The sequence below is a fragment of the Crocodylus siamensis genome, chromosome 4 (assembly GCF_052110815.1).
Source record: "Crocodylus siamensis isolate JL-2025a chromosome 4, ASM5211081v1, whole genome shotgun sequence".
NCBI lineage: Eukaryota > Metazoa > Chordata > Crocodylia > Crocodylidae > Crocodylus > Crocodylus siamensis.
The window spans coordinates 195,991-203,174 of NC_143398.1; positions in this window are offsets into that span (position 1 = coordinate 195,991).

Sequence of the window (7,184 nt, forward strand, 5' to 3'; positions counted from 1 at the left end):
CAATAGACCAACAGTTAAGGCTGCAGTATTTAGCCATGATAGTCCAGGAAAAGCAGGAGATACAAGGGGTTTTTGGTGGTGTCTTTTATTAGACCAACTATATAGTTGGAAGAGCTCTTGGAAAAGCACTGGAGCACAAAATGTTTTTTACTAAATGTTCATAAGATTTCTAGGCTATAAAGACCCCCTCTTCTTTCTGATACAGCATATAATGGGAAATTCCCCCCATCTCCCCACAAGTATGTAAGATCCTGAATGCAGTAAAGTCTGAATGCATGGTTCTGTGCTGTAGGGCTGGACCACAGACACACCACAGGGATGCGCAATGAAGCTATTTTAATCCAAGCAAAATATTGTTCTGTGTTTGGAGATGAAGCTTACATAAGTTTAAAAACAGGTTCAGCAAACAGGGGGCATTTGAGGTTGAAAGGAGGACTTGTCAAGGTATAATACAGCTTTCCATCTTATAGATGCTCACCCAGAAACATCCCCAGAACAAACCCATCCAAGCAAGTCCTGGACAAGTTATTCATTTTGTGCTTTTTTCCTTTGTCACAGATCTGAAATACAGGCACATCTGTGAGGTTCATGAGTTACCTGTAGTGGCATGTATGCAATGCTTTCTTATTAATTACTAATCTTTTTATTTGCATTGTACTTGCCAAGCACCAGTTGCATGCTTGGCACTGCACTATAGACACACACTGAAAGAGTCCAAAAGACAATAAAATCAAGACTATTTAGACTGTAATCTCTTCAACAGGCTTTGTTTCTACTGCACGATGGGGCTTTAACTCCGGATGTTGGCTCTTGGTCCTATCAGAAAAAGTGCTCTGGGCAATCTAAACTAGGAGTTACTGTCTCTTCCTCTCATCTAATATTTCTCCTTTTCTCCCTTTGCAAACCTTACAGGAGAAGTACATCTTTAGCAGGATATTCATAGATATAAGGCCAGAGATGACCACTGGATCACCTAGTCTGATCTGCATACTTCTAGACCTCCCTGAATTAATTCCTGTTTGAATGAGAACATATTTCTTTTAGGAAAACGTACACATTTTAAGTTTAAAAAGTCCAGTCCTGGAGAATCTACCACAATTTTGGATAAATTGTTCTAAAGGTTAATTATGCAAAAAAAAAAAAAGTTTCATATCTTTGTTTCTAAACTGTATAATTTTTTTATCCTCCACTTCCAGCTAGTGGGTGTTGTTACCCCTTTGTCTACTTCATGGAAGAGCCCTTTATAATCAAGGTTGTGTTTCTGCATGGGTATTTAAACACTGATCGAGCCTCCTCTTAATCATCTCTTGCTTAAGCAAGATCGGGGTGTTCAGCACCCAGCCTGCATCATTTGGCTCATGGGAGTCAGTTGCTGCCTTCCTGCTGCCAAATTTCTGGACCCAAGGGGATCTCTGAGAGCCAAATAGCATGGCCCTTCATGCTAGATACATGAGCAGCATGGGGCCTCTTCCCAATGCATGAGGCCAAGCAGGGCTGGTGTGGGGCTTGATCCTGGCATGTGGGGCTGGATGGGAGTGGCAAGGACCCTGGGGTGTGATCCTGGCATGTGGGACCAGGTGGGGGTGGTGTGAGGCTCAGCATGCAAGGCCAGCACGGGCATAGAGGGGTTGGTCAAATCCGTGCAGGGCCCAGTCGGACCTACAGACTAGCCCTGAACCACTTATCTGGTCCCCAGGGCCAAAAGGTTGAGTATCACTGGATTAAAATGTTAAATTGCACAGAGCTAAGAGCATAAGAATGAGGAGGGTGTGGGCCTCCCACGCTGAGGTCTGAAGTGTTCTGTTAGATTGGTTTGGAACATAAAACACTGGCTCAGTCTGCAAATTCCAGCCTCCCTTCTTTTACAGATGCATTCCCTTGTTGTCCATGGAGTCACAGAAAACACAGTCAAAATCCAAGAAACACTAGGAAGAAGAATATGCATTCTGCTTTCAGTGTCATGTATCTTTCTTGAGAGATATATTTAATTTTAAACCTACAAACATTGTAAGCTGCTCAGACCCCTCAAGAAAAGAGTCAAGAAGCCACTAGGGAAATGGGGGAACTATGTTTATTCCTTCGCATGGTAACTGGAATGACTGCTAGACAGAATAACAATATCACACTTCCCCATACTGCATCCTAGGTCTCCCTCTTGCCCTGCTCTCTAGCTACACAACCAGCAGCACAACATGACAAACAAGTAAACAGTGCTATGTATGAACGATGGGTTATCGAGTGAGTCATTTTCCTAATCCTGAGCTTTCAGTGGAGGTTAAAATCGGACCCTCTGAGTATTCAGCAGCTCCGAAAATCAGAGATCCTTCGAATCAGAGCTCTCTGTGTGATGCTACAGCAAAAAGGACTAGCACAATCCTTGGACACATAAAAAAGGAAATAACAAATAGAAGCAAGGAAGGATTTTATCTCTATTTACAACTATTGGTGAGACTAATGCTGGAACACTCTGTTCAGTTCTGCTGTCAGCATTTTTAAAGGATGTTGGAAAAAATTGAAGGAAAAGGCTATAACAATGATTTGAGGATTGGAGAAAATGTCCTCTCCTGAGAGATTTCAGGCTCAGTCTGTTTAGCTATTCAGAAATAGGGATGAGAAGTGACTCGATTACTGGGTATAAGTACTTTTATGAGGAGAAAAAACTGAGTTGTAAATGGCTTGTTGTTTTAGTGGAGAAAGGCATAACGAGAAGCAGTGCCTAAAAGTTCGAGTCCAAGTCCAAGAAGAAGAAAGACACAAGTTCTAACTGTGAATGTGTTTTAACCATTGAAGCAAGGTGATGGATTGTCTATCTACCTCATGTCTTCACATCATGGAGATATGCTTTTGCAAGACATGATTTACTGAGCTGAAGAGGCAAGTAACTGGATTAAATTCTGTGCCTAGTATTACTGTTAATATAAAGATCCTTTTTGGCCTTAAAATCCATGAGCATTTTCATCTAGTTATTGATCCAGGTGCTTAGTGAAACTGATGTATTCATACACATGTCCAAAGTGAAGGGATTTAATTCCAAGCAAAATGTCATGTCATATTGTAGGACAACATTTAGATTTGAGATGATGGACACTCTGGACGCATCTACACATGCACAGTGACGATGCAGTAATTAGGTTACTATGCAGTAACTGAAAATTACTGCACAGTATGGGTGTGCGTCTACATGTGTACACACGTATTGTGCAGTAACTATGGTGACTTAGGCCAATTTGGGCATAAATTTGCTACCTGCATGATGCCTCAAAAATAGAAAAGTGTTGCTCTTCAGTTCCATATAGTGTGTTTTTTGTTGGCACAACAACGCTTTAAAATGCAATGAGCAACCTTAGGATGGAAGCCTGGTGTCTTGCAGTCAATGCAATGCAAACTCTCCTTGACTTCAGTGGGAATATCAGTAGCCTTAGGCACAACCTTCTGCCTAAGGGTTATATACCTCATTGCAGGCCAGACCCAGGGACCCACCCTCATTCTTTATTAAGCTGATTTATTAAGTAAAAAAAAGATTTAAGAAGCAAAATCATAGAATCATAGAATCATAGAAGTAGGGTCGGAATAACTAGTTTCATAGCTTGTCTCATGTCCTGTCTGTGCAGCTGTATAAAACAAGACTGATGAGGAAAGGCTACGAGAACTAGGGATATTTAGTCTGGAGAAGAAAAGACTGAAGGGGGATTTGACGACTAAATTTTCAAATCCCTGAAGGGTGATTATAGAGAGGATGGAGATGGGCTTTTTCCTGTGGATGTAGGGGACAGGACTAGGACTCATGGCAGTGGAGGAAATTTAGGCTGGAGATGAGGAGGAACTTTCTGATGCTGAGGGTGGCCAGACATTGGAATGAGCACTTGGAGAAATTGTGGAATCTCCATTGCTGAAACCTTTCCACATCGGGTTAGATGGTTAAGTCTAGGATGGTTTAGTCAGGGATGATCCTGCCTAGAGCAAGGGCTGATCGAGATGAGGTCCTTTCCAGCCCTACTTTCCTATGATTCATGCATGATGGCATAACGTGATGACTAAAACAACATCACGTGCAGTGAATGGCAGGCATCTGACCTAGCACTTTGATCTAGCACAGGAGGCCTGAACCCCTGGCCCTGCAGAGCCCCGTCACCGGCCCACCGAGCTGTCTGGGGTACAAAAATTTGGCAGCAGAGGAGTGGCAACAGCATTAATTGCTACTTCTTCCCTGCCACCAAGTTTCCAGAGCTGTGGGGAGCCCGGTGAGCTGGATGAAGTGACCCCATGCACTAGGTTGTGCACGGGGCTGGAGCAGCATGGGGTTGGATCCCAGCACAGGGTCTAATTCGGGCATGTGGGGACCATTACAGGCGTATGGGACTGGACTGAGGTGACGCAGGGCCTATCTGGGCACATGGGAACAGACTGAGGCAGCGCAGGCCCCAATCCAGGACTTTGGGATCAATCTGGCTGTGTGGGGCCTAGGGCGGCCATTCACCCGGTTTTATAAAGGATGGTCCAGTTTTCTGCTGCTTTCTATTGATACAACACCTGGACGCCTTCAAGTCCTCTATTTTTCTCTTGAAAACCTTTCAACCCACAACTGACTTCCTGCCCTTTGGGCAGGGGCTGGACTCGATGTCCCTTCCCGAGGTCCCTTCCAGCCCTAATGTCTATGAAATCTATGATTGTTTGTCTTCATTGGTCAACCTATTTGTCATTTATATTTATTGGTTAACCTATTGGTCATTTAATTAATCCTGTGTTTGTCCTGGTCCTGTGAATGCCAATGAAGATCCTGTCTGTCGTGCTGCCTAATGACATCCTAACATTACGGCTGTTGCTTGCAGCTGGTCAGTGTTTGCCTTCAAAATCAGCTGGCCATCAGCCTTCATTCAACACACCCAAGCGGAAGGGGATATGCTTGGGGGGATGGGCTAAATCTCTCCCCTAAAGGAAAGTGTGTCTTTTCTTCTAGGTTGGCTGATCTTGTACTGTGAGATTTAAACTAGCTTCTCTGGGGGATGGGGCCACAGGAAGACATGAGGACACCTCCCAACCAAGATGGGTGACAAGCACTAGGAGTACCCAGGTAAGTGACTACTCAGATAGTCCTAAGAATTGGGGGGTGGTGCATGTACCAATACAAGGCCTTAAATGCGTCTACACTAATGTTCATAGCATGGGAAATAAGCAGGAGGAACTCGCCCTCTGGATAGCTAGTTCAAACCTGGACATAGTATGGCTCACAGAAACCTGGTGGGATTCATCCCATGACTAGGAGGTAAATATTAGGGGCCACAGACTATACAGGCGCGATAGAAAGGGGAGGAAAGGCGGGGGTGCGGCGCTGTACGTGAGAGAGCAATACATGTCCTCAGCTAACAGGATGGGGTCAGAGAAGGGGCAGGCTGACATGCTCTGGATCAGAATACAGGGGGGTCGTGGGGAAAGTGACTTGACGGTGGGGGTCTACTACAGACCACTCAACCAAGGAGAAGAGCTGGACCGTGAATTCTCGGCACTTAAGGCAAGGGATGTAGTTGTCCTGAGTGATCCAAATTACCTGGACTTCTGCTGGAAGGAGAAGTCAGCCAGGTCAGACAGCTCACAAAGGTTGGCCAGGTGCTGGACGACTGGAAGAGGGCCAATGTGGTCCCCATTTTCAAAAAAGGGAGGTGGGAGGACCCGGGCAACTATAGGCCTGTTAGTCTTACATAGGTCCTGGAGAAGCTCTGTGAGAAGATTATCCAGGAGCACATCTGGGAAGGATCAGCAGGGGGGACGATGCTCAAGGGCAACCAGCATGGGTTCATTTGAGGCAGGTCCCGTCAGACCAACCTGGTGGCCATCTACGACCAGGTCACAAAATCCTTGGATTTTGTGTCGCGGTGGACGCAGTCTTTTTGGACTTTAGGAAGGCCTTCAATGCTGTCTCTCACCCCATTCTCATTAAGAAACTGGGGGCTGTGGTGTTGACACCCACACAGTCAAATGGGTCGCCAACTGGCTGGAGGGCCGCACCCACAAGGTGGTAGTGGATGGGTCCTTCTCAACCTGGAGGGATGTGGGCAGTGGGGTCCCCCAGGGCTCGGTCCTCGGGCCCACACTGTTCAACATCTTCATCAGTGACTTGGATGAGGGGGTGAAAAGCACCTTGTTCAAATTTGCAGATGACCAAATTTTGGGGCAAAGTGGGAATGCTAGAAGGGAGGGACTGGATACAGCTGCACCTGGACAGGTTACAGGGGTGGGCAGACGAGAACAGGATGGGATTCAATACTGACAAGTGCAGGGTGCTGCACCTGGGCAGTGGGAACCAGCAGCAGACCTACAGGCTGGGGAACTTGCTTCTCAAATGCACAGTGGCAGAATGAGATCTTGGAGTCATCGTTGATGCCAAGATGAACGTGGGCCGGCAGTGTGGGGATGCGGTCAGGAAGGCCAGCTGCACCTTGTCGTGCATCCACAGATGCATCTCGAGCAGGTCCACGGAGGTGATCCTCCCCCTCCATGCGGCACTGGTCAGGCCGCAGCTGCAGGACTGCGTCCAGTTCCGGGCGCCGCACTTCAGGAGGGATGTGGACAGCATGGAGAGGGTCCAGAAGAGGCCACTCGCATGGTCGGGGGCAGCAGGGCAGGCCCTACGAGGAGAGGCGACGGGACCTGAACCTGTTCAGCCTCCACAAGAGAAGGCTGAGGGGGGATCTGGTGGCCGTCTATAAACTTACCAAGGGGGACCAGTGAGGAATGGGAGAGTCCCTGTTCCCCTGAGCACCTCCTGGAGTAACTAGAAATAATGGCCACAAGTTATTAGAGAGTAGGTTCAGGCTGGACATCGGGAGGCGCTACTTCACAGTCAGGGCGGCTAGGATGTGTAACCAACTTCCAAGGGAAGTGGTGCTCACTACCCTGGGGGTCTTCAAAAGGAGGCTTGACAGTTACCTAGCCAGGGTAGTTTGACCCTGGCAGTCTTTCCTGCCCAGGGCAGGGGGTTGGACTTGATCTACTTGGATCCCTTCCAACTCTACCAACTATGAAACTATGAATCTATGAAGAGGTCCCTCAGCTCGGAAAGGTTGAAAAAATGCGATCGCTTGGCACTAAATGCGACTGTCCTCTATTCTTGAGGCCCCTTGATGGCCACCCTAGCGGGGCCTGATCCATGCGGGATCCATCCCGGATGGGCCTCTGCCATTCATGCA